Here is an 18884-nt window from a genome sequence, read left to right on the forward strand (position 1 = left end):
TACAAGGATGAAGGCAGGATCTAATTAGCAGTGTTGTCTGCTATGATAAAAGAGCCCATTGATATTCACTGTCAAGACTGGAGGAAGAACCAACATTTGGTTAAGGTCCAGAGGGGGTTCTGGCACGCATGGGACTGTACCCCAGCAAGGGTTTGTAAAAAGGACATAACCTTCAGGAGAGAAAAAGAAGAAAACTGGAAAAGAACCTGGAAAATAATACAGATCTATTTACTATAGTTCCACTGGAAGCATTGCACAGCACTGAGTCATAGCAAACCAACTCTCCTAATGTGTGGAGTACACAACAGGAGCAAAGAAACAACCTACGGCTTCAGTCAAAAAAACACAGGAAAACAAAAAGAAACAAAACCTGTTTAAAATAAGGCCTTTGGTAAGCCATCTCTCCAGTGTTCATGTGGTTTGCGTGTTATCCATGCTCCTGGGTGATGTCACTCTTTCCTCCTGATATTGTTGCAGCTAATATTAATAATTAATATTAATAACCTTCCACCACCAATCTTCAGTTAAACTGGGGAATTGGGTGGTGTAATGGCTGAGCTTGTTCTTGTCACACTGCCGAGACTTGGGCTTAACTATGGAACAAATTAGGAGGACGGAAATCTCTTATCTCTCTGCTCGCTGCAACAGTCTTGTGAATAATGAAGTTAGTTAATCTGAACCCAGGTCATAGTGAGTGTTGGCTCACAGCGTACCTCTGCTGTTATGATACTCTACACTTTGGCACTAAAACCAGGAACCCAAGAGTATCAATATGGGAAATGGAAATATTTACCCTGGAGGAGCTTTTCTGAATTTTCTTACTGGAGTTGGCTGAGTTCCATCTAACCTGAAAGTGCTTGATACTGACACTAGATGTACCAAAAAACAAGAGAAAATGCTCCATTCTCCAAGACTGAGTAAAATAAACCCTTACATTTAAAAAACATCTCATCACATCTTTCAAAAATATCCCAAGCTGCCTCACCACTTTCTATAATTGTGTTAAGTTCTGGGCACCACACTTCAGGAAAGATGCCAAGGCCGTGGCGATGGTGCAGAAGTGAGCACGAGAATATTAACAGGGACGAGGGACTTCAGTTATCTGGAGAGACTGGAGAAACAGGGATTTTTCTCCTTTGAGCAGAGAAGGTAAAAAGGAGAATTGACCGAGGTGTTCAGAATCACGAAGGGTTTTAAATAGAGTAAATTAAGAGAAGTTGTTTCCAGGGGCCGAAGGGTCAGTAACTTAGGACACAGATTTAAGGTGATTGACAAAAGAATCAGAGGCGACATGAGGAATCGTATTTTACACAGTGAGTTGTTATGATCTGGAATGCACTGGCTGGAAGGGCGGTGGAAGCAGATTCAATAGTAACTTCCAAAAGAAGATTGGATAAATATTTGAAGGGAAATTTTGACAGGGTTATGGGGAAAGAGCAGGAGAGTGGGATTAATTGGATAGCTCTGCTATCAAAGAGCTTGCATTGGCGTAATAGGCCAAAAGGTCTCCTTCTGTTTTATATCATACTATGATTCTATGGTACAGAATTCTAACAGACTAACCCATTAGCCTTTTACTCCCATTGTATAGAATTCCCTTGGATCAAATCACTTTCCCCTTCAGTCCCATTATTCAAAAATCTAATGGACCAAATAATTTTCCTGCCGTATAATTATACTACACATGGTTGAAAAGATGAAACAAAAACCAAACTAAAGAATATAGACAGAAGGTTTATCAGCATTTGTAAAAAGATGATGGGCCGAATGACCTCTTTCTGTGCCGTTATGACTCTTTGACGAATATACAAAGGAAGATGGTTGTGGTTGTTGGAGGCCAATCATCTGAGCTCCAGGACATCACTGTAGGAGTTCCTCAGGGTAGTGTCCTAGGCCCAACCATCTTCAGCTGCTTCATCAATGATCTTCCTTCAATCATAAGGTCAGAGTGGGGATGCTCGCTGATGATTGCACAATGTTCAGCACCATTCATGACTCCTCAGATACTGAAGCAGTCTGTGTAGAAATGAGCAAGACTTGAACAATATCCAGGCTTGGGCTGATAAGTGGCAAGTAACATTCGCGCCACACAAGTGCCAGGCAATGACTATCTCCAACAAGAGAGAATCTAACCATCTTCCTTTGACATTCAATGGCATTACCATTGCTGAATCCCCCACAATCAACATCCGAGGGGCTGCCATTGACCACAAACTAAACTGAGGTAGCTATATAAATACTGTGGCTACAAGAGCAGGTCAGAGGCTAGGAATCCTGCGGCGAGTGACTCACCTCCTGACTCCCCAAAACCTGTCCACCATTTACAAGGCACAAGTCAGGAGTGTGATGGAATACTCTCCACTTGCCTGGATGGGTGCAGCTGCAGCAACGCTCAAGAAGCTCAACAACATCCAGGACAAAGCAGCCCACTTGATTGGCACCCCATCTACAAACATTCACTCCCTCCACCACCGACGCACAGTGGCAGCAGTGTGTACCATCTACAAGGTGCACGGCAGCAACGCACCAAGGGTCCTTAGACAGCACCTTCCAAACCCGCGACCTCTACCAACTAGAAGGACAAGGGCAGCAAATGCATGGGAACACCACTGCCTGCAAGTTCCCCTCCAAGTCACACACCATCCTGACTTGAAACTATATCGCCGTTCCTTCACTGTTGCTGAGTCAAAATCCTGGAGCTCCCTTCCTAACAGCACTGTGGGTGTACCTACCCCACATGGACTGCAGCGGTTCAAGAAGGCAGCTCACCAGCACCTTCTCAAGGGCAAGTAGGGATGGGCAATAAATGCTGGCCTGGCAGCATTCTGTGATGAATAAAAAAAAAATTTTCATGCGTAATCCTTCGTAACGTCTTTAAACTGAAAGCTCAGTGGGTTCTGTAATAGGGTCGGGAAAAAGGAGGGAGAGGAAAGAAACTGATTTTTCAAATACTCAGAGGAAGTTAATTATGCCATGCAAGAGATCGGAGAAGAAACAGAAGATACTGGAAATGCACAATTGGTCCACCAGTTCCAAGAAAAGAAAAAATAGATCAACACCATGGATACACACACTCCCTGCTCCCCTCCTCTAAAGTTTTGTTCCAATGAAGAATCTTATACCAAAATGTTATCCTGACACCTCTTTCCCCCGAGTTTCTCAGGCCCAGCCCTGCTGTGAAGGAAATTAAGGATGTAGCTGAGGTCCGAAGTCAATAAAGTAAATTTTCAGACCAGAAAGCTACTGAATGCCCAGGAGAAAGATGAGGTAGTGTTCCTGCATTTGCCATTCGTATTTCAGACATCCTGCACAAACCACATCCCATTCATCCACACTTTCCAAAATTGCAATGGACCAAACTGCTCCGATTTGCCCCATAATATATAATTCCAACAAACCACAGTGCTCTCTATTCAATGCTATTTTACAGATTTCTTGATCTAAACACACTTAAATTTTGTTGCCAGCATAATGTAATCCCTTTTGACCCTCTTCTTAATTCTTGGTGCACAGATTATAGCCAAGTATTACCTGGCACAGGTGCAACATCTTAAAACTCTGATGTCTTTCATGTAAAATCTGTTCTTGATAGTTTTTGATGTCTGTGAGTAGACTGCATGATTGAATAGGTTGTGGTACAAAGACTGTGAGCAGGCTATTTTTATCTGAAGTTTATGAAAATCATCATCCATATGTAACAATTCTAGGCAAAGTATGTTTGTGTTCATGAAACCAAAACGCAATTTAAAATTAATTTTCTTTTTGAGAAATTCAAAGATGAAGCTTCCGGCATTTAATTTAAAGTACTGAGCTTTTCAAATTTCTCGCATGCAGTGTGCCAAACATCATTGACTTTTACTGGGTAACCAGGGATTGTTTTACTTATATCAATCAAATGGCGATAGCTTAGAATTTCTATGGTTTTCTTGCACTCTCCAAGGGTTGAACTAAGGAGCAATGAACAGGATTGTTCACTTGAGCAAGTATTGTAGTAAAACATTCAGTACTTTTTTTCAAATAAAGGGTTGCTTTTGTGGAGTTTCTTCATGAATAATTAAGCACCACTTTGACTTATAAAATTCTTTTCGAAGTGACTTGCCTTAATGTCCTGGGTTGGGCTTTGACAATTCTAGGCCCAGTCAACCACCAATTGCTCTTTATTTCCATTTTAATGTGCAAGAGATGAGGAGGTGGTGGCATTCACAGGGTGATAAGCCTCAGAAATAGAGAACCTCAGGCTACTCCAGTCTAGAATGTCAACCTTTCGCCAGCGACAACCTAAAAAACGCATCAAATGGCGTTTCAATTGCAACCCATATTATTGTTCCTCCCCTACCCCCACCTTATATTATTTCACACTTTTCTGCCTTACCCTTATCCGTCTGATGAGATACCTCCAGGACAGAACAGGTGCAAAACATACTCCTGGGCTCTTCCTATGTGTCCTAGCTGACAAGAACCCAGACAGTCCTCAGCTGTGACTCTTCCCTCTGCATTTCCTTCCCTTGTGCGGGGTTTGGGCACAGCCTCTGCTCTGCACCAATCAACTACAGTTTTGGCTTAAAGTGGGAACTAATCAGAGTGGCACTCAAAGCTATGCCCTCGGCCCCTCTGTGACGTCAAACCTAATCTCAGGTTTTGTTGTGTTAATTTTTCTTCCTATTGTATTGCCACAGGAGTCTGGTTTGCTGTGTTCAAACACACCCTGCTCTTGCACAGTAATTGTTTTAAAATGTTTATTCTTTTATAATTTACTGGACACCTCAAGGTGAGGAATGCAACATGGATCCTCCCCACTTTAGCCACACAGTATTAACAGCCACCACTCCCTGGTCAGGTATAGCATGGTTAGATGTAGAGTCCCTTTTTTGTTCTACCCCTGTATATGCCTTCGCTGCAACCTGAGAAAACTAATCCTCGTGCAGCACCGGGGCACTTTACATTATCCCCACAGGTCTCGAAGTTAAATGACATTTTTAGTAAAAAGTTAGGGATGGTTTTGTTTTGAGCGGCGATGCCTGTTGAGACAACTAAACTCATGTGATAGATGGATTCTTACAGGGAGACCTTCACCTTTTTATTTATGAATGGGCATTTTAATCTTTAAAACATCAGTAATTATAGGGGAAATTTCTCGATCTTGAAATTACATTAGCCAGAATTTTACAGTGAATGTCAGGACCCCGACATTGGGGAGAAAAGCGGGACCCAAGCCCACACTCGCCGGCAGTGGGACTGGCTCGGTAATTTTACCACAAGTGGCTTCTTAATTGGCTGCCTATGGGCCTACTGTCCAATTAAGGATGGCTGGCAGACTCCTGATGCTGCTGGCCCAATCAGAGGGCCAACAGCTCTGAAGCCTCAGAAGCTCTGTAGCCTCAGTAGCACCCCCGGGAGAGGTGGACACAGATGAGGTAGGCAGGAGACCTCAAGCCTTCAGCAGGCAAGATTGAAAAAACTGAAAAAATTCACAGGGCCAGGGGTCGTAAGGGAAACCCCTCTGGGGAAATGGTTGAGGCTGTGGGGTTGCCTTCCCTGCCTGTGGCCCCCTCTTTGTGCCTTGGTGGCCCCCCCCCCCCCGGCTGCTGGAGGAAGGGTGCCTCTTTTAAGCTGACGGCCTTCCCATGCAACGGGGGCAGGTCTGCCATCGATAAAAGGCTGGTGCCTCTGTGAAACGCCTCTTAATAGAGCCTTTAAGTACATAAATAGACTGCCCAACTCCTTGGAGCAGACAGCTGCTCAGCATCTGGACCTGCCACTGCGAAATGCCACCTGGAGCCTATAAAATTCTATCCATTGTGTCTCGTAGTTGTGAAAGTCTTTTAAGAAGGGGCTATAGTGTTGTGTTGTATTCTTAAGTCTTCTTTAAATGACAATTGCAGACTTTATATTCTGCATTCAACACAAACACTATTTATGGTCTTACTTATTTACATTACATGATTTCAGGTACAGGTCTTTTCCTCACTGGTGTGTGTCTACCCTCCATAAAGCCATGTGCTGAATGTCTCAAAATGGTGTCTCCTTCTTATATAAGACTGATTATGTCATCAGTTGCATCAGTGGCCTGATCTCTTAAAGGTACAGTTTCTTAAAGGTGAAGGCACCACTGCAGTATATTACAGGATCAGTGCCAGAGTGACTCTTAGTGGTTGAGCATCATTCCATTCAAAATATGGAAGAAGAAACACTTAATTTCATATAATACCTCATCACACCCTTGAAACCTCACAACTGGACTTTATACCATCAAACACTTTCCCTTGGATTGACTTTGTTATGCAAACAAAATGTATCGAGGGGAAGGAATGGGAGATGTCACTGAAGCGTACCTCAGTGTTCCAAAGCAACCCAGAAAGAAAGGCTTGTATCTACATAGCTGTTTACCAGGTCTCTCAGAAATATCTCAGATACTTCAATTAACTAGTTTGAAATGCAGTGAATGTTGTAAGCAAATAAACACAGCAACCATTTTACGTTCATTAAGATCCCCAAAACAGCAATGAAGAATTGGCAAGTACATCTATCTTTGTTGGCTGTGGTTGAGGGAGGAACGTTAACCAGCTCCTCAAATATTGCCATGAGATTTTAACCAGCAGAGCAGGCAAATAAGACTTTGGCTTAATGTCTCATCGAAAGGATGAGTGGAAACTGGTGTGAAACGAACTCCTGAACCAATATTTCTTTATAAAGACATTAGTTTTTAGTTGATTGTACTCCACTGGAATAATATCCATTGCCCTCACCCTGCTGAGGTTTCATTGCTTTGGTCTGCAATAAAAACTGTTGCTCTGCCAACATTGCAGAAAAGAAATATATCTTTAAAATATCTGATATACCCAAGTAATTGATGAAGGCAGTTTGAATAAAATACCTTCACCAGTAACTGAACACAGGAACATTGCAGTGGAAAAATTGTGGCAGCTGGTTTTCACCTGTCCATCCTACTGCCATCATCCTGGAAATGCTGTTAACTGTCTGAGACTTAGTCTGGTCAGCCTGCGCAAATTTGGATCACTGGAGCAATACAGGAAAGCTTTACTGCTGCAGAACAAGAGACTCAAATGTTTCACAACCACGCAAAAAAAAAGCTCTAGTCAATTGGCAGCTTCCAATTCTCAGCATCAGAAACAACATGCTCATGCTAGCCAACCCAGACCTGCTGAATATTTCCAGCATTTCTTGTTTTAATTCCAGCCATGGTTGTTCATATCAGGAGGTTTCAGTCTCAAGGACAACTTATTGAGAAGAGCCATATGCACAAAGTGAAAGTTCTGAAACACCACAAGTTACTTCTGCTCACAGCAGCCACATGTCTCTAGCCTGTGCTTCTGGTATGTTAAAAATGGCACTGAGATTTAAGTGACTAAAAACACGATATAGGGCTGAATTTTACGCCGCCCCAGTGGGTCGGATGGTGGCGTGGGGGTGGCGTAAAATTGAGCAGGAGGCTCCGGGAGACCTTCCCATCCTGCTCCTGCCTCTGGCCAACTTTATGGCGGTCGGGTGGACGGGGGGAGGAGGTGGGGGGAAATGGCCTACCCGCCTGAGGCCAATCAAGGCCCTTAAGGGGCCAATTAAGGGCCCTCACCCGCCTCCAGGGTTATTTTACGCGTGGAAAGTGGGCAGCTGGAGAAGTGAAAGGCCGCCCAGCAATAGCTGCCGGCCTTTCCGCACGCTGGGGGGGATGCCAGTGTAGTCGGGCACAAGGTACCCGATTGAGGGTCGTCCCCACCTCCTAACCCATCCCCAAGACGTCCCCTCTCTTCCCAAGCGACTACCCTGGCCTCGTCGCCATGCCTGATCCCCACCGATGAGGCAACCCCAACATACCTAGGTCGCGACTCCATGGCATCCTCCTTGGTCAGCTGGGCTGCAGTCCCAGCAGCGGCCACTGCTCCTCGTGGCGCTGTTGGGACTAAGGGCTGCCCGTCTGCTGATTGGCTGGCAGCTCACTGTGACGGGACCTCCTCCCTCAAGCGGGTGGAAGTCGCTCCTCGGGACAATTAAAGCCCAGGCAGGACATCTTTTAGAATTAGGACATTCCAAAGACTGGCGGATCGTATCAAACAACATGTCCCTTCTGCTGTTCGCAACGGACAAGGTATGGGCCGGATCCAACCAGCCCGTGCTTGCAAAATGCAAAACACAGTGTCCAACATTAGATGTGATTCTGCGATTGGACAACAATTGCTAAATAATCCTCACTGTGCTAAGAATTATGCTGACAACCAATTTACGATTGTCAGTAGGGCTCACAGTGTGGTGCATTTGCGCGTAGTGGAAGCTACATATATTAATACACAAGGCCCGGTTCTTTGCAGACAGAAAGAACATGTACAAGCATTGCACCTGTTTCAGCTGAACAAAATAAGTGACAGCCATTCGCTGGTTCATTTCTCAGGGCAATGCCCTGACCAGTCAGAGTCAAGCTGCCTAGTTTAAATTTTAAACAAATCTTGGCAGTTAACTGTCAGAGTTCACTTGCCAACCAATCAGCACTCTCTTCTCATGCAGTATAAGTTGTTGTTTTCCCTTACATTGGTTATTCTTGCGATTGTCCGGATGAGTTCAAGAAGAAAAGCTTGGCTAACATGTCTCTATTTTCAGCAATACTCTAAACTTTGTAACCAATGGATGACTCTTGAAGTGTGGTACCTGTTGTTATGGAGACAATAGCAGCCAAAAGGGCAAAAGACCATATAAAGCAAGAAGTATGTTGTGGAAAGTTGCAGGTCCTGAAAGAGTAGGAAGACTGAAGGTGGTGAGATGCTGGAAAAAGAATGGGAAAGATGAGGCAGTGAGTCTTTATTATAACATAATGAGGATTCAGAGGAGAAAGATCATGTAGGACAGCAGTGTGGAGCTTGGAAGGAATGAGAGGTGGAGCAATGTCTACAGCACTTTAAATAGGACAAGTGTCGCTAATTAGACAGCAGATATCTTCTCGGACCCTGTCCGTGTGCAAGAGAGCCCCGGTGTGAACTATTTAAGCATAGTTTTACAGTATAATCCGATAAATACCTCACATAATATTTCCGTCAGGCTGCCTCTAGAATTTACAACTATGTATTATTACGACGTTTGGTCATAGCAGGACTTACCATGCTGCTAGATTTAAAACGACAGAAAGATTGCCACCCACCATCTGTAAAGAGCTGCTGATATCAGTCCCCAAAGGCAGGTCTTTAGAGATTGGTTTTAATGCATGTCGTCTGGTATTAACAAAATACCTGTACAATCCAGTTCTACGAAACATAGACCTATTAAAGCAGTCATTGAGGGCAGAGCACTCCTTTCATCTCTAGGTAAAGGACTAACTGGAGTCCTTCATATTTTATTATGTGAAATCATAAATCATCACATCCACCAGAACGTCTTCACCAATTTATACTCAGCTTTCAAACTTGTTCATCATTATGCGATAGAAGTCTTCCGCATTGCACTTCAAGAACATCAAAGCTTAGTGAAATATCCCATTTATATTAAATTGCAGCCATTCATCTGCTTTTATGCCTCAGACAATAACACAGGCCTTGGACAAAAGTTGAACAGGGAGATTACTGACAGATAGCAGCAGCAGTGAAGGAGCATACAAAATGGAAGTTTAGCGAAGCTACAATTATGCGTGAGAAAACCCAAAGGAGCCCAGGCTCTGAACAGAGGTTTTTTGTGCTTTATTCCGAGAATAGCTATAGTTTGTGTCAGAATAATTCCCATTCCTTCTGACACTAGATTGAAATTAAAAAATTCTTTTGTAAATCCGCTTTAAAATTTTTATGTGAATAAAAACAGTGCAGTCAACAGTGCTGCCGACTCTCCTTCACTCTTGCAGACATTGAGTGAGGACAAATTTAGACTGGGATTGGTGAAGACAGGGGTTAGGGGGTAAAGGGTGGAGGAATCTTCTCCAGTCAGGAATTCACAGGTGATTGTAAGTCCTTGGGTAACTTTTCTAACTGGCCATTCACAAGTATCATAAGAATTAGTTGTGGATCAGTTAGTAGCAATTTCCCGTCTGTGAGTAAGAAGGTCATGGGTTCAAGCCCAACACGAGAGAATGGAGCACAAAATCTAGGCCAACGCGCCCACTAAGGGATTGATGCACCAACGGATGAGACATTAAACTGAGGCTCCATTTGCTCTCTCAGGTGGTCATCGAAGATGCCATGACAACAGCAGGGGGGTTGTCCCCAGTGTCCTGGCCAACACTTAACCGACATCACTGAGTAAAGCAGAATAGCTGGTCGTTCCCTCACTGCTGTTTGTGGGAACTTGCTGTGTGCAAATTGGCTGTAAAGTGCTTTAGGACGCCCAGATGTTGTGAACGGTTCTATATAAATGCAAGTCTTACTTTTTTCACAACTTAAGGCTTCCACAGTTACACCAGCCATTTATTTGACTGGAGAAAGTCATACCTGAGCCCAAACTTGTCCTCACCCAAAGTCGACAGGGCACGTGCACTTTCCAGCAAGGGGGGGGTCACCAAATTGTGTTCAGAAACAGAAGCCCTGAGTGATTTCCCTTCCCCACACCATCCCCACCACAAACCAGGGATCCTCAGACCAATCGCAGTTAATGCAACATAGACTGTGAAGTTTATTTTGACCCTCTGTTTTGCATCTGGTGACTGCAGGAAGCACATTTATGATTAAAATGAGGGACCACACAATTACTGTTGAAGCATATGAGGCAATATTGAAGTCATGACCATTCCTTATCTGCATTCGGAGTATCTTTACAGCTTTTACACGATATTCCTAACTATGCAGGTCACTGTCGATAATTTTCAAACAGTTGAGAATTTTAGGATCCTTTATTGTATTCTCGACTCGACCCGTAAATGAAATAATCAGAAAACATCTGTATTTGTCTCCAAAATCTCCCACAGGGTGTGTTGTGTAGATGTGGCTCGGTAATCATAGTTCATAAAATAAACACACTGCTCGTGTACTTGCACATAGTTTAGCCATTCTACTGCTGAGCTATTTTAAAGTAGGACATCTGTGACATGTCATCACTCACCAGCTGCAAGTACACGGTACCTGTCCTTTCCTCTGTCAAAGTTTTTGGCTTTATTTAGCATCGTATTGTTGTGACCAGGACATGTGGAGTGGAAGAATGCACAGTGGCATTTAAGGTGAGCCAGTCCAAAGCAGGGCAGGAGTGGAGCATGAAAACATTGCTCTGAGCAGCTGTTTCCTCTGTCTGGAGAGTCTAGAACTAGGGGTTACAGTCTCAGAATAAGTGGTTGGCCATTTAGAGTTTCCTCACTCAAAGGATTGTGAACCTTTGGCATTGTCTGTTCCAGAGGGCTGGGGATGCTCAGTCGATGAGTATGTGCAAAACAGAGATCGATAGATTTTTGGGTACTCAGGGAATTAAGGCATATGGGGATAGGGTGGGAAAGTGGAATTGATGCAGAAGATCAGTTATGATCTTATTAAATATCAGAGCAGACTCAAGGGGCAGTATGACCCACTCCTGCTCCTATTTCTTATGTTCTGATGTTCCACTTTTGTGAGCATAAATCATTCACTATATTATACAGCAAATAAGACTTGGGCTGTCTTTCCCTTATCAAAATTACTGAGCTGATACCCCCCCAAACCAGGATGCCTGCTTCACAGCTGGTCATTGAGCAGGCACAACAGGAGATGTGACTCCTAGGCTGAGTTTAAAACATGTTGTTTGCCGAAATAAAGGAAACTTGACTCTGCAGCTGGCTGCACTATTCGTAATCTGGACATGCTCACATTGGTGCCTGAAACAGGGAGAGAAAAAAATGTGTCCAGCACTGATGTTCCTCTCCTTGATGGACACTCAATTTAACAAAGAAAGTTAGATCAAAGAAAATGTTTTCAAAAGAGATTTAGCCCTTTGACAATAATGACAACTTCCAACAGTTTCATGTCCACATAATCTCATCTTTCTCTGGTAATTAACGAGTGAATTCTCTGGTGGAGTTTGCCCCCTTGTTGGCCATGACTTTGGGCGAAAAGCCATGGAAAATCATGGAAAAACAGTGTAAAGGTAAATTATGGAATCCTATTACACTGTCAATGAAATGAAACTCCTACATTTGTAGTGTTTTGAGATTGTTTTGAAAAGTCCACTTGAGGCTACCATACTTACACACGTGAACATACGAACATACGAAAATAGGAACATATGAATTAGGAGCAGGAGTAGGCCACTCGGCTCCTCGAGCCTGCTCCGCCATTCAACAAGATCATGGCTGAACTGATTTCTCCACATTACCACCTACCCCCGATAACCTTTCACCCCCTTGCTTATCAAGAATCTATCTAGCTCTGCCTTAAAAATATTCAAAGACTCTGCTTCCACTGCCTTTTGAGGAAGAGAATTCCAAAGACTCGCGACCCGATGAGACAAAAAATTTCTCCTCATCTCTGTCTTAAATGAGCAACCCCTTATTTTTAAACAGTGAGTTTCCTCCCACAAGAGGAAACATCCTTTCCACATCCACCCTGTCAAGACCCCTCAGGATCTTATATGTTTCAATGAAGTTGCCTCTGCCTCTTCTAAACCCCAGCAGATACAAGCCTAGCCTGTCCAACCTTTCCTCATAAGACGACCTGCCCATTCCAGGTATTAGTCTAGTAAACCTTCTCTGAACTGCTTCCAATGCATTTACATCCTTCCTTAAATAAGGAGACTAATACTGTACACAGTACTCCATATGTGGTCTCACCAATGCCCTGTATAGCTGAAGCACAACCTCCCTACTTTTGTATTCAATTCCCCTTGCAATAAACAATAACATTCTATTGGCTTTCCTAATTATGTGCTGTTCCTGCATACTAACCTTTTGTGATTTATGCACTAGGTCACCCAAATTCCTCTGCATCTTAGAGCTCTGCAATCTCTCACCATTTAGATAATATGCTTCCTTTTTATTCTTCCTGCCAAAATTTCACATTTTCCCACATGATACTCCATTTGCCAGATCTTTGCCCACTCACTTTTCCTACTATATCCCTTTGTAGCCTCCTATGTCTTCCTCAAAACCTACTTTCCTACCTATCCTTGTGTCATCAGCAAATTTAGCAACCATACTTTTGTTCTCTTCATCTAAGTCATTTATATAAATTGTAAAAAGTTAAGGCTCCAGCACAGATCCCTGTGGCACACCATTCGTTACATCTTGCCAACCAGAAAATGACCCATTTATGCCTGTTCTCTGTTTCCTGTTAGCTAGCCAATCTTCTATCCATGCCAATATGTTATCCCCTACACAATGAGCTTTTATTTTCCACAATAACCTTTGATATGGCACCTTGTCAAGTGTCTTCCGGAAATCTAAGTACAGTACATCCACCGGCTCCCCTTTATCCACAACACGTTACTTCTTCAAATAACTCCCATGAGCCAGAAAAGGGAGTGAAAATAAAAAGAAAATAAAAGAAGAATCCATGGTGTTTGAACTGCTCTGTCTATGTCTTTGTCTCACACTTTTTACTAAACTCGGCCAAACCTTAATCAAGTCCTGAGAACAATGACAACGAGGTAAATAGAAAATGCATGGTGAAAAACAGAAAACATTGCTATCAGGAATGAAATTTTCTGAAGGATTTTGTCTACTTTTGCAGGTAGCATTTTAAGTTGGAGACTGTGTTCGACACACAGGAAGCTCGTACAGTGTAAACACACACACTGATCTCTTCAAATTAACCATCCAATCAAACAAATATTTTAATCTCGGATCATTGCCAAGAAGGGCGGCACAGTGGCGCAGTGGTTAGCACCGCAGCCTCACAGCTCCAGCGACCCGGGTTCAATTCTGGGTACTGCCTGTGTGGAGTTTGCAAGTTCTCCCTGTGTCTGCGTGGGTTTCCTCCGGGTGCTCCGGTTTCCTCCCACATGCCAAAGACTTGCTGGTTGATAGGTTAATTGGCCATTATAAATTGCCCCTAGTATAGGTAGGTGGTAGGGAAAATATAGGGACAGATGGGGATGTGGTAGGAATATGGGATTAGTGTAGGATTAGTATAAAATGGGTGGTTGATGGTCGGCACAGACTCGGTGGGCCGAAGGGCCTGTTTCAGTGCTATATCTCTAAACTAAACTAAGATTTCTCTGAAAGGAATACCATAGAATCATAGAAAAATTACAGCACTGAAGGAGGCCATTCAGCCTGTCATGCCCAGCTGAATAAACTAGCCGCCCAATCTAATTCCACTTTCCAGCAGCTGGTCCATAGCCTTGCCGGTTACAGCACTTCAGGTGCATGTCCAGGTATCTTTTAAAAGAATTGATGGTTTCTGCCTCCACACCATTCCTGACAGTGAATTCCAGACACCCACCACCCTCTGGGTGAAAAAGTTTCAATCACCTTCAATCGGTGCCCCCTAATCAGTGACCTCTCTGCGAGGGGAAACAGGTCCTTCCTGTCTACTCTATCTAGACCCCTCATAATTTTGTCACACCTCAGCCTCCTCTGTTCTAAAGAAAACAACCCTAGCTGATCCAATCTTTCTTCATAACTGCAACTTTGAAGCCCTGGCAACATTCTTGTAAATCTCCTCTGTACTCTCTCCAGAGCAATTATATCCTTCCTGTAATGTGGTGACCAGAACTGTACGCAATACTCCAGCTGTGGCCTAACCAGCGTTTTATACAGTTCCAGCATCACATCCCTGCTTTTGTATTCTATATCTTGGCCAATAAAGGAAAGCATTCCATATGCCTTCTTCATCACTCTGTCTACCTGTCCTGCCACCTTCAGGGACCAGTGGACATGCACATACAATCCTGGATCCTTAATTACGCATTATCACTTAGTTGCTGATCAATATGGCTTGGTCTATGCCCAAACTACCACTTTTGATCTGCATTCAGTGCCATCATCTGTATTTCCACATTGGCAAAAGTGGCTGTGACATTTTGAAGGCAGGATGGCAGGTTTTGAAATCACAGATGACACAAGGAAAAAGGCCTTGCTTCTTCACAATGGAGGTGAAGAAATGGATGATATCTTTGAGACACTTTATGGAAAGAAGGCAGGGAAATGGGACTGAGGGAATTTCTCTTTCAGAGAGTCAGTGCGGACATGATGGGCCGAATGGCCTCCTTCTGCGCTGTAACAATTCTGTGATTCTGTGACTTACGCTTGAGCAAAATGACTACGACTCAGCAAAAAATGCACTGACATCCTATTTTACAGCCAAGCAATATACAATACATGAAACTATTGTCTTCCGACACACTAAACTAGAAGCAAATGCGATAACTGACCGATATTACTCGCAATTGAGGCAACTATCAACCAAGTGAGATTTCGGTGATGTTGAACATGTCAAACAGGAAATGAAAACACAAATAATGAAAAAGGCTGTCTCTGCAGTCAACTACACCAAAAAGCATTTGAGAAAGACAACAGCTGTCAGAGCTGTTGGAGTGAGCAAGATCATTATCGTTCTCAGAGTCCAGAGCTACTGAAGTTGAAACTGCTAACAGTAACTACCACACTCCAAGTTCAGCTCCTGCTGGGAAACCACCTGCAAAACAACAACAGCCGTCTCACAAACATAGTTGTGACTCATCCAAAGAATATTTCCACTGTGGCGGTGCTTACCCACACTGGACAGCGTGTTCTGCTACTGGTAAACAGTGAAATGTCTGTGGAAAACCCAACCACTTTGCTCGTGTTTATTGCTCATCAGCAAAATCAACTGCAGAGACCAATACCAGCAGAAGCTTGCCACATATGCATGCCACAGCAAAACGGTGAGAGAATGTGGCCAAAGTAGAGACGGACAACACTAAATATACTTTTATGCTCGCTCTCAGACACAGCAAACAGCCACGTGTGACAGTGACCATTGGCTGCTCAGATGTAGATGCTCCCATAGGTACAGGTATATCTGTCAATGTCATGGGAGTCAAAACAAACTTCAGGATTGCACCATTCTCTGCAAATCAAGGAATACAAAAATTTTCCCTTACGACAGTGACAAATGGCTGAAAATCTTTGGGACTTTTGAAACGCCAGTCTCATTCAAAGACACTAGAATGAATGTTGTATTCTATGTCATATCTGGAGTTTCTGACACACTTATCAGTTTCCACACAGCAGCGGATCTACACATGATTGCTGTCACATATGCGATTCCTTTGCATAACAAAAACATTCTCGAACTGTATGCTGATTGCTTCACTGGCAAACTGAAAGGTGTTACATGCAAGCTGCATGTAGACCCTAATGTTCCCACAGTCGTGTAGCAACGGCAGCGAATACCATTTCATGTCAGGAAACAGAGAAGGAACTTCACTGCCTACTTGACCTTGACATTATTGAGAAAGTTGGGGATGAGCCTACCCCTTGGGTCTCACCAATACAAGTCATCAAAAAACTCAGGAGTGAGAACGAGATTAGAATCCATGTTGATATGCGATCACCAAACCAAGCAATACAGCGAGAAAGACTCTTGAAACCGACAATCAATGATATCATACAGAAAGTGAATGGTGCTAAACACTTCGCTAACTTTGACCTCAATGCAGGCTGCCATCAAATTGAGCTGGCAGAAGAATAGAGATATCTTACTGTATTCTCTACTCACATCGGACTTTTCTGATACAAATGTAAATTCGCGAGAGTCAGCATGGCTGGACGTGTTCAAAATTGTGAAGGTTTTGGATAGAGTAAAGAAGGAGTAGAGTAAATAAGTATAGAGTAAATTGCGGCTGCCTGCAATGAATTTGGCCGAACCATCAGCCTCAAGAAACGAACATCATGGGACAGGATGTCAGAAATGCTCCATCCATCAATATTGGCGACCACACTCTGGAAGTGGTTCATGAATTCACCTACCTAGGCTCAACTATCACCAGTAACCTGTCTCTCGATGCAGAAATCAACAAGCGCATGGGAAAGGCTCCACTGCTATGTCCAGAATGGCCAAGAGAGTGTGGAAAAATGGCGCACTGACACAGAACACAAAAGTCCCAGTGTATCAAGCCTGTGTCCTCAGTACCTTGCTCTACGGCAGCGAGGCCTGGACAATGTATGTCAACCAAGAGCGCGTCTCAATTCATTCCATCTTTGCTGCCTCCGGAGAATCATTGGCATCAGGTGGCAGGACCGTATCTCCAACACAGAAGTCCTCGAGGCAGCCAACATTCCCAGCTTATACACCCTACTGAGCCAGCGGCACTTGAGATGGCTTGGCCATGTGAGCTGCATGGAAGATGGCAGAATCCCCAAGGACACATTGTACAGCGAGCTCGTCACTGGTATCAGACCCACCGGCCGTCCATGTCTCCACTTTAAAGACGTCTGCAAGCATGACATGACGTCCTGTGACATTGATCACAAGTCGTGGGAGTCAGTTGCCAGCAATTGCCAGAGCTGGCAGGCAGCCATAAAGGCGGGGCTAAAGTGTGGCGAGTTGAAGAGACATAGCAGTTGGCAGGAAAAAAGACAGAAGCACAAGGGCAGAGCCAACTGTGTAACAGCCCCGACAACCAATTTTATCTGTAGCACCTGTGGAAGAGTCTGTCACTCTAGAATTGGCCTTCATAGCCACTCCAGGCGCTGCTTCACAAACCACTGACCACCTCCAGGCGTTTGCCCATTGTTTCTCGAGACAAGGAGGCCAAAGAAATAAGGAGAAACTGTTCCCTGTTGGCAGGAGGGTCAGTGACCAGAGGACACAGATTTATGGTGATTGGGAAAAAACCAGAGGCGACACGAGGAACATTTTTTATGCAGCGAGTTGTTGTGATCTGGAATGCGTTGCCTGAAAGGGCGGTGGAAGCAGATTCAATAATAACTTTCAAAAGGGAATTGGATAAATACTTGAAGGGAAAACTTTGTTGGGCTATGGGTAAAGAGCAGAGGAGTGGGGTTAATTAGATAGCTGTTTCAAAGAACCAGCACAGGCCCATTTGGCTGAATGTCCTCCTTCTGTGTTCTATCATTCTATGATTCTATGATTCTAAGAGGCTCAACTTTGGAGTCAGCTAAGCAGCTGGGGTATTTCAGCATTTGATTCAATCTGCACTTCAAGGACTTGAAGGTATGCTGAACATCAGTGATGACATTCTCATCTACGGTCACACTGAAAGTGGACTCCAGCCACACATACCTGCATGCCGACAATGTTTCAGAGAATGTAACCTCACCTTGAACAAAGACAAGTGCTTTTTTAATGAAAGCAGAATTGAATTCTTCAGCCATGTGTTCTGTGGTGAAGGAGTGTCACCTGATCCCTGATCAAGTGCTGCGGATCCTACAAATGTGCAGGAAGCCTGGAGTCTGCTAGGACATGTCACATACTGCAGTTACTTCATTCCTGACCTCTCTACATTATCTGCCCCCTACGCGATCTGACAAAAGAGACTGCCAAGTGGGAATGGACTAAATCGCACAAATGGGTGGTACACAAATGAAACAATGTTTAGTCAGCAATTTGCACAAATGCCTATTTTGACCCTGAGAAAAACCACCCAGTTAGTCATGGATGCAAGCCCGGTTGGCTTAGGTGCAGTTCTCGTGCCATCAGTCATTGCAAGCAGATCCCTAACAGCTGTAGAGCAACGTTACTTGTAAACAGAGAGAAAACGCTTTCAATCACATGAGGTATCTTATACTTTCATCTCTACTTATATGGAAGTGAGTTTAAAGTAATAACTGGTCATAGACCATTAGTGAGCTTGTTCAAGAATCCACATAGCAAATCACCCACTCGAATAGAAAGTTGGATACTCAAACTACAAGAGTACGAGTTCCATGTTGAGTATTAGCCAGGCAAGCTCAACCCAGCGGACCATCTTTCATGAAGTCCATTGCCGACATTCGGTCCTACTAGTCGTGAGGAGAAGGTTTGTGACAAACATCTTAACTAAGTAAGCCTAAA

The sequence above is a fragment of the Heterodontus francisci genome, chromosome 27, assembly GCF_036365525.1.
Source record: "Heterodontus francisci isolate sHetFra1 chromosome 27, sHetFra1.hap1, whole genome shotgun sequence".
Taxonomy (NCBI): domain Eukaryota; kingdom Metazoa; phylum Chordata; class Chondrichthyes; order Heterodontiformes; family Heterodontidae; genus Heterodontus; species Heterodontus francisci.